This window comes from Eucalyptus grandis, chromosome 2 (genome assembly GCF_016545825.1).
Source record: "Eucalyptus grandis isolate ANBG69807.140 chromosome 2, ASM1654582v1, whole genome shotgun sequence".
Taxonomy (NCBI): Eukaryota; Viridiplantae; Streptophyta; class Magnoliopsida; order Myrtales; family Myrtaceae; genus Eucalyptus; species Eucalyptus grandis.
In genome coordinates, this window is record NC_052613.1 from 29,845,670 (window position 1) to 29,856,035 (window position 10,366).

A 10,366-nucleotide genomic window follows, 5' to 3' on the forward strand; every position below is an offset into this window, starting at 1 on the left:
CCCCAAATTTTCTTCTTCTTTTCCTAGGCCGAAGAGAATCCGCCCAGTCCAATATATTTCCAAAACAATCCTTTTCAAATGACTCATGCACGCACTAACATTCAGAGGAACAATTTTGTCCTCACTTCAAAAGGCAATAAATGAATTACCTCCTTCTGGGCCAATACTGTCAATTTCCCTCACCTTGTGCGATGCTGTGCCGTCATCAAAACCGTGCTGATTCCAACTACTCTTGAGTGCAAAGCGTTGGCTGCAATTCTATATATATGCAATCATCACCGTGAATTGTTATGCAAATACAACAAAGAAGCAACTGATAAGTGCCACGTGAGAGCATTATTAGGCAGTTGACACGTCCAAGTCAAAATGAATCTAACGTTGTGCCTGACCCAAGAATAATAAAATCATGTTAAATCCCTCGGTATCGAATTATGGATGCACTGCCATGTGCTCTCCGTGAAAAACTATTGCATAATGGGGATCTAAGATCCCAGTCCACTAATGACTTGAACAATCCAATCCACCGATGCAATGCTTGCTGACCAGCAAGCCAGCAGTGTTCAATAGTTGGATTAACTGATGATCGTACCCTGATAAAGGTTTTCAACCAATCGATTGTATCTTTAGATATACTACTTGGAAAATTGAATCTGCAAGTAAACTAACTTTAGATGCAGTCATGATATGCATTCATCACTAATTCAAAACGGGAAAGAAGAATTGCAACATGCGCTTGTATAATTGGATTTCATTGTTATTCTTTGCTGAACTAAAACAAGAAACTTTTTCTTCTGCAGTCAAGACCGGAGGGTGTGTTCCCATATGCCTCTTTGGTTTATATGTCGACCCACATTTTGTTTCCCCATACGAAAATAATTAGTTCCAGACAAGGAACATGTCACATATGAAAGGAAAAGACAAACATGAGATGACAAGACCATCACAACTGAAGAATTCTGTGTCCATAGTTAAGGACCTTTGCCCCTTCATTACCATGTGGTCTTCCAATAATTGCGGATGATGGAACCAGAAGAACTGTGCGGCTCAAGATCATGCGTAAGTCGGTATGTGTCGTCCATCAAGAGAGTTGACACGTGAAAGGTTTACCTTTATGAAGAGGTTTTGAGACAATTGTCGCAAGGATTAGAACCATATTTACAGTCTTCCTGATTCACAAACATGCCAAAGTGCACAAGTAAGGTTTGCCACTGACACTTATCCTGAAAATTCACAAATTGGAGAAGAAACACCCGTTTATCAATAGACTTTGCTCCATTTAGGTGAGCGGAATATGATTTTAGCCCAAAGGGTCCATTACTTTGTGAATATGTTGCCAACAGATCCATCTAATGATCCAGCATCCAGACGGGGTAATGCCAGACTAACACTAAGAACAATCAATAGAACAAAGTGGAAAGTGTAAACACAAAATAGAAGCATCACTTAGTTGAGATCTTCAGAGAGAAGTCGAGAACACAAATTGGATTACCTTGAGATCACAATATCGCTGATTTTCCTAGCTTGAGCCAGTGCACTTCTAAAGATTTCAGTTTTACATCCTTGACCACTCCTTAACATGCACACAACCCGACTGAAGTCCTTTTTTTGCATATAGAGCAATGCGCACTGCTGGTAGATTATCTCTTCCTGCCCTCCCTCATTCTTGGTAACAGCTTTCGATTGACTTGGACATTGTGTTGTGGATGACAAAACGCTGACCACATGCCATAAAAAATATTTACTGAACCATCAAAGTTGAAATATGATAAAAAAATCATAACAGGAGGACAAATTAGATCAGATTCATTTGCTACTTTTACAGTAAAGAAAAGAACTTTATCCTAGTTTAACTTGATTTCAGCACAACAAATGCCATGCGTGGAAGAAAAAATTGACGTGAAAAAAACACATAATGCGCTAGTTGCAATCAATAGCCAAGGATGACAATTCAGCAGGCCACTGGACCAAGGAACTAGCAAAGTTTACTTCCAAGCACACCAATAAACCGATCAGCGAAACTAAAACATTAGAAAAAAGGTAAATTAGTTGAGTATTTGCCGGCATGTCAGCTTGACAACTAAAAATAGGCAAAGGCTTAGAATCCATTTCAACTTACAACATCAGGTTTGTCTATTCCCATTCCAAAAGCAATGACTGCACATACAACCTGGACCTCTCCAGCATGCCATTTCTTTTGGACAGCTACTCTTTGACAGGCTGCTAATACAACATGATAGTACACCGTCTTTATACCGCACTTATCATTCAAGTAATTTGCAACATCAACGCATTCACTCTTTGAGAGGCAATACACTATGCGACACAAATTAGCAAAACGATTCTTTAGTAGCTCTTCAAGCTGCTTCAGTGGTTCCTTAGTCTTAGATATGACCTCATATTTTAGGTTTGGAAGTCAAAGTCTTGAGAACAAGAGCACGGGGGATCCTGAGAGCTTTTAGGATATCCTGCAATGGATGTACATTTCAATCAGATCCAAATGATTTTTTCAACATAATCTGGAGGATGATGTGCAAGTTTCATACCTCATGAACTGGCTGAGTGACGGTTGCAGTTAAGGCCATCACCGGGACGTATGGAAAGTTTTGCTTGAGACATCCCAGTCCCCTATAATATGGACGAAAAATCATGTCCCCATTGATTGCAATAATGACAACCGAGAAAGTAATGATCAATAAACTTTACTCGTTTACAATCATTCAAATATAGGAGAAAAGCTCAAAACATGGATACATTCCTTTCATGAAATTGCACTGGCAGAGCAAGTCCAATAAAGACCTTATAAGAAACACGATCAATGATCACATGCGTGAACTTTTGCCTTATATCTCGAGTTGTTAATACATGGTATAAAAGTTAAAAGAATAAGTAGGGACACAAGAACCAGCTTAAAAGACCTGACTATCATGCCAAACATGGACACTTTCACTTACTTCCGAAAGTAATTTCCATGAAGCTAAATTTAGTTGTGTGCATTGTGCTTATTATGATTAATGATGTGCCACCGACATTTTGCAAAAGAAGGAACTAGATCATTTCCAGAATTAGTTATTTCAACATTGCATTCTGTTATACTAGAACTCCACAGACAGTCTGGGTTTCAGAAGGTTTAGCGTGACACCAACAATGTCATTAGGCCAGCAACACAGAAGATGTAAAAATGTTTGAAAAAAAAGAGTTTGAGTGAGCATATATAAAAGTTAACTCGCTTTTCTCTATCTAGAACAAGGACAGTAGTTTTGCAGAGGGAACAACATAAATACTTATTCCTTTTAATGTAACTCTATCTTGATCTTTGCTTTAGATACAAGGATGCCAAAGAGCATACCTCACACAATGTGTCTCATCAACAACAAAACCAGCTAGTTGTGCCTACAGTGCGTGATGGTCGAGTATCAAAAAGTTAAAAAGAAACTTTCAAAAAAAGTTACACGGTGTATCAGAAATAGTACCTTTCTATGCAAGCATTTCAATATCTTGAGAAATGATGGGTTTCCCACAATCCTTTCAGGAGTTACATACAATAGCTTGCACAATGGTTTATCTTTCTTGAAAAGGCAGGTAGAGCAGCGAAGATTAATGACTTGACAATCCCAACACTAAGCCAAAAAAAAAAAAAAAAATTTTAGAAGTCCAATGGAAATCCCATTGCAACATATGGAGCATGGCCCAAAATTTTATGGAGGGACAATGATTGTACGGTATGATATACTTCTCTTGGAAGGCTAAGATGCTAAAATTTATTTTTAAGGGAAACATCTTAGGCATGCATCTTTTCATTAACTACATAAAAAATGTACATCCTTTGCAACATATGGAGCAAACCATTTTATGGCGGGATAAAGATTGTAGAGTGGGATATGCTTTAGTAGGAAGAGAGCTAAACCTTGCCTTAGTTCTTGGAGGACAGCTGCTGCCTGGGCAGCGGTTTACTGAGAGATCAAGAAAGTTGATGGTATTCCGTACTTGAGGGTTAGAGTAACTATTTGATCCTGGATGAGAGATAGCAGGAGAGATATAACAACTGTGACACCTGGTTTAAGAGTTGCTGGCAGCTGAAACGAAGGGTAAAAACATCAGAAAAGCCAATGAAGGGATGAGGAATAACTCTTTTATTCACCTTCAGCTGATTAGAAAGCACCAGTTGTCACCATTTGTCTTATAATTACTTTAGCTAGAAACATATATGAACTACTCTAAGACAGAACAGAAAACATTTCAGGATAATTCAACTTAATAAATTCAGATTAATATCTTCCTTCGTGATTCAGTGGATCCAATATTTTGCATGCTCCCAAGATCCATCTTATATGAAAGGATATCCATTTCAAACCAATTATGGAAATGATCACCCCTAGTTGAGATGATGACATAGCACATATGTACATAGGAAATATAGAATGTACAATCTGTATTTGGTGCAAGTAATTTGAAAACTTATTCCTCTTTGACTTAATAACCCTATTGAATTGGACCTGAAACATGACTGATGACAACACTTACATGCAAAAACAAGATAAATTTTCTAGTAAGTAATTAGAAGTTCCTAGAAGCAGAGCACAAACCTCAAATTCTAGAAATTACAGAATGGACAAAGATGGGTGAAGGCGGAATGAGAATGTCCTGTATTTCAGCACAAACTTCTCAACAGTGCTAATAAAGCAGATTGCAAGATCATTTTATAGCTTAAATTTCAATATACAGGTCTACCCGTCTAGTATATAATCGGTGGAACCATTCAGCAAAGTGCACAGGGCTTGTGCTCTAAACACTGTCTCCACACATGCTTCTACATTCGATCATTACACAAATGAAATAATGTTAACATTCACTAACCTAGTAACGTAAACTTTTACCACCTCCAGTGGGCGTGAGAATGAAGCAATCTTGCTTGGCTATAGAAGTTTTACAAGCTTGATGCTGCATTGGTTGAAACGCCTTGTTTCCGAATATTACAACATTTGCCAATTCTATGTCATCCAAGGCTTGCGATTCCTTGTTACTCAGAGTTCCTTGTTTGCATATTGAAATCTGAGAGTGATGTCTTTTACTTGAAACTGATGATATCGAACCATGAGTATCGGTGCTCTTACGGTCCTTCAACACAAATAAGCCTCTTCAGCACCATAAATAGTTTCTGACATGTGGTGATGGAAAATGAAAATCGTGCACAAAGAAATTCCAAGCCTTCATTTTGCAAAACACACCTGTCAAAGATGCTGGATGCTAAGTTCAACGCTTGGATGATGTACCATACTCTCAAAATACATGAGAAATATAGGTATTGTTACATATCCAAAACAAGAATGAACTGTTTTTATTGACCAAACAATTCTCATATAAGTCATTTTAGATCTTATAGACTGTAGAAGTAACTGGCAAGTTAGGAGTGTCTATTATACATTTGATCAGATGAGAGCCCTCATGAGCAATTTACTAAATGCTTTTGTATAGGTATACGCGTAAGGTTTGTTGCTGAGCAGAATTGCAAGCGGAAATGATCAAGGAAAGACATAAGTTGAAGAGGAAAGAACAAGTGACACACTAATTTAAGGGGATGAGTTGTTTAACAGTGATTAGGAGAGAATTACAATAAGAAATAAATCAATTTCTCACTAACCAAAACCCCAATTGCAAGAGTCAATCAAAAACAAATGAGACAAGTGGAAAGTGTTTCCCAAGAGTTTTCTGAGGACACTATAATCTCCTGATCAAAAACCAAGACAATCTGTTCTCAATTCTTCTCGTTTTCCTTGTTGACACCCCAATATACCTCAGCAACAAAAATATATAAAAGTACGGGTGCAGAATTATTGTTAAAACAATAAAAGGTCATGCAGAGATCTGCCAACTTTTTGTCAACCTCCTAAACAATTGGACCATTGTGGCCAGACTCATGGGATTTGCCTGGTAACTATTGTGTCTTCTTCAAGTGCCCATAGTTTCTTCACTGAACGGGCAACCCCGTAAAAAACCGAGACATTCTTCAAGCCACACATTTGGTCCAAGCAATTACACGGGCTAATCCCAAGACAAATCTAGGTCCATGGATAAAAAACTTAAGCTACAAACTTAACAACTATCAACCAAATTACTTTTGGGCATGGGAAAAAACATGCCAAGCCACCATGCTTTTCTTTTTTTTCTCTTTTTCCTTAATCCCTTCAAACTGGTTAGGACAGAAAGGAGTGAGACAACTTCACAATTTTCAGAAGCATACCATGGATTCTAAAGATCGTTTGGTCAAAAGTTGAGTGGACGAATTGCTCGGAGTACTACCAAATATATCATCTTCGTCTTCACTTTCAGTAGAGGAATCCACCTCAAGAAATGTTTGATTTTTCTCAGGTTGTGGAGAATCCTCTATAATGTTAACATTGTGCACAACATTGCATTCGCCGTCATTAGGGGTATCTTGGCCAAACATATCAGTCAAAACTCCACAAGCTTCTGATTCTGCAGCTTGCAAATCATCCCAATCCTCAATGTGTTGCATAGTTTCAGCAAGTTCTGCTAGAAAATCATCGCCACAGTGCTCCACGGTGATAAACTCTCGACCTTCGTCACCTTAAGAAGACCAAAAGAAGAGAGATGATTTTGCAAGTTCTATGACAAAAAGAAGAGATCAAATAAATACAATCTACACAATATGTGATTTGCGGTTAGTTCGAAATAAATCAGACATTTCGCTAGTCAAGAAGACTACACCGAGAAAAACCTCGTCAAAATGATTGCATGGATCGTCAAAATAAGCTAAGCGCAATAAATCTTCTCATTTAGGAATGCACAATTGATCAATTCACCAATCATCCCCGCAACACAATCAATTACGCCATTCCCTAATCACCGGATACCACGCAATTCGGCTAATAGGCGAATAACCAAGAAAAGCAACCTAAACATATCAAAGCTGGAACAACACCGGACATTTCGCTCGTTGGCAAGACTACTTCCCGAACCAGCTCCGATCTATTCAAACCTAAAGCAGACTACGAGAAGGACCAACACAACCTCTCGCAAACGCTAATCGGCATAAAAAATGGGCGACGAGGTAATGATGATTCGAGGTACCGCAGAGGGAAATGAGACGGTCCAAGCACTTGCTGGCGGACTGCTCGTCGAAGCCAAACTCGAGAGCCAAGCATAGCAACCGAGCTTTCTCCACCTCCTCCAAGCCCCGATCCTCCATGGAATCTCAACCTGTTTGGAGCGATTCGAGCGATCGATCGATCAATGATGCACCAATTGGAATGGAATTTCAACCTTCTCGAGAGCACGCACGCGCCACAATTGCTCTTGTTCGAAAAACCTTGCCAGCTATGGCAGAACTGCTGGAGAATGGGAGAGATTGGGGCCGATTCCGTTTTCGCGCCTGAAGTTTATTGAAATTCTATTTTTTGCCCCCACAGCTCTTTTGACGTTAATCCTTTATTGGGCTTGAATCATTCTTGAACTTGGCAGATAGGAATATGGGAAAAGGCTTCTTTGCATACATAAGACCACGAGAAGTTATCTCAAATTTTCTTTTTATCTGTTGCTGTGTATCAGCAAAAGGAAAAATTGATAAAGTAATACTTATCTTAATTTTCTTGTTTACCTTTTACCTTTATATATATTTCGAAAGAACGAACTTCAAGTAATTTGAAAAAATAGATTTCCAACACTACTTTATTGTTTGGTGAAAAAGAAAATACTATTTTGTTATGGCCGAAACGTCATGATCACAATGGAAATTCCATAAGTCGAAGCTCTCCTTTTATGAGACTGGTCCCGCATTCAACGTGGACCATTAGATAAGAAGGGGAAAAAATTGGTCCGTCAAATCTGTTTTGCAAAATTGACTTATGGTCATAATTTGAATTCGTAGACGTTAAAGAAAAGTTACAAATGCAAAGGTGATCAAACTTTCATTTGATTAAAAAAAATTAAGATGAGTAAGGAAAATTACCAACATATGAGTCTCAAAACATTACAAAATGTAAATAAAGTTGCTAAATTTAGATATTTCATTAAACATACAAAAAAGAAATTTACCATTAACTGAATAAATTACTGCTTTTATGAAATATTACAAAGCACATACACCAAAGATTTATGCCCTCCAAACAAAAATTACATCCTCCATAAGAAAAATTACAAAAGGATATTTTACAAATAAATTACTATTAGTGAGGATGATTATGTACACTGAACGAAAGTTGGTATCCATTTGATAATTTACTAACGATAAGAAAAGAAATTTACTATAAGGTAGATTACAATTTTTAATGGAATATTACAAACTATAGGACCTACAGAGCTTACGACCACATAAAGGAAATTACGTTGTGTTAAAAAGTTATAAGATGATATGTTACTAGGAGATTACTTTTAGTAAGAAAAATGACTGATACCAAAAAAAAAAATCACAATCAATTAGACGAGATCAGGTCCATTTTCCTTTCAGATCTGGTCGTCATTGATCATTAGATTGATCCTTGCCAATCCTTAGGTGGCTTTGAGTTGTGAAGAGTATGGAGGAATTTGTTCAAATCAAAATGGTGTGTCGTAGCTTTGTATAGATTTGCAGATTCATCTGGTTAGTTTTGGGATTTTCATCTTCCATTTAGCTGCCTATGTTCTTGTGCTAGTGTATAGGTATAATGCTTACTTCCTCCAGAAGCTTTCTTATTCTGCCCAGATTTAGTGATTTTCTTAGGGGGTTTAGTTGCCGTTTAGAAATCTTTGACTAGTTTTTTATGCGTCAGATTCGACTAATAGCAGATTCATGCTGGAAACAATCACATTCCGTTTTTTTGATATGATAATTCAAGCTCTTGTTTTACATCAAGGTAGATTAGTTCCATTGATACTCCTCTTGGACCTTGGAATGCGAGAATGAACTTGCAAACCACATGAAAATTTGAGAATCTATTGAAGACTGAAATCCGAAGATTTGGATTAGTGGTCAAGCAATCGAGTCCTTCCAATTCTATACCTAATGTCAATTGAATTGGCAAACAAGAAGGGTGATCCCTTTTTCAACGAAATGGTAGTGGCCATAAAGGTGAAATTCCTTAAATATTACAAAAACATCCCACTTTTTTTTGGTGGCCACTATCTTGGATCCAAGGTTCAAGTTGGAGGAGCTTGAAACTCTTTTTGTTTCATATTACAAACATTTGGGACTTAGTTAGGAGTTCCAAGTGGAGCGCAAATTGGCAATAACAATGAGATGTCTCTCAAATATGTACATCGCATATGCCGGTTGATATCATACGACAAGTTCCATCTCACAAACAAAGAACGCAGCCTCTTTGAGTAGTACCCACAAACCTATATGGTGTTTGTTACATAAGTAGGAAAACACCCCACCGCCCACCAAGTCTTCATCTTCATTGTTTACCAATGAGTTGGAGTAGTACTAGACTTCTCCAAGCATATTGATAGAATTGGCGAAAATAACCTCGAGGACCTGAAATAGTGGAAGAGGTGAGCTACCACTTTTCTGATTGTTTCTTTATGGCTTGTGACTCACTCATTCCACCGGCATACACGGCATCTTCAAAATCTATGTTCCTTACAAGCTCACTTTTAGAAGTCAAATAGATCCAACTTGTTTGCGTAAAATTTAGAAATGGTTACTGTAGGGGGTAATTAGTTTTTGCAAGAATTAACTCCAGAGGAATATACCCAACATGGACGTGAGAACAACAATGACACTATATTACTTGAATCATGGTGAGGGACATTTGAGTGGAGCCATTAATTAGAGCACCACTAAGTGTAATTTTTTTAAAAAAATTATTTGAAGATGTGTCATAATTGGGTTTAACAGAATGTGTGTTTTTATTAATTTTCCTCATTTAATCTCTCATTATTTTTAATATTTGAACCAAAAAAAATATTTTTTATTGATTTTTTTTTTTTTAAAACTAGGTGCAGACCAACAATGCCCAAGTGGTGTCGTCCCTGGCATGCCCTAATGCCCAATCTCAACCATGTTTCGTCATGTGACAAGGCCCAAATATTATATCAGCTGTGGTTAAAGCCTCATAATTCACATCGGCTGTGATTAAGCCCCAAATCAGAATCATCGGTAAACATATATCATATATCAATATGCAGTTCGACAATGAGCACTAATCCAATATCTATATATCATAATCCAACATGCCAATATGCGATATATTAGAAATAATTCAAATAATTCACCCATCCAAACAATTTCAATGAATGTTCAAAATAACAATCAACTTGGAAATCTATTCAACGCTTGATCCAATTTTATAGAATAAGATGCCATAAGGTAATTTAATTTTTCCCTTAATTCTGAAAGTACAGGGGCTAAGGAAAAATATTATTGGCC

At 37.4% G+C, this 10,366-nt stretch overlaps 1 pseudogene; it reads right to left on the minus strand.

Annotated features, from left to right (window-relative positions):
* Positions 1 to 735: 735 nt before the first annotated feature.
* LOC104434931 lies at positions 736 to 5,093 on the minus strand (annotated as a pseudogene).
* Between the last annotated feature and the right edge of the window lie 5,273 nt (positions 5,094 to 10,366).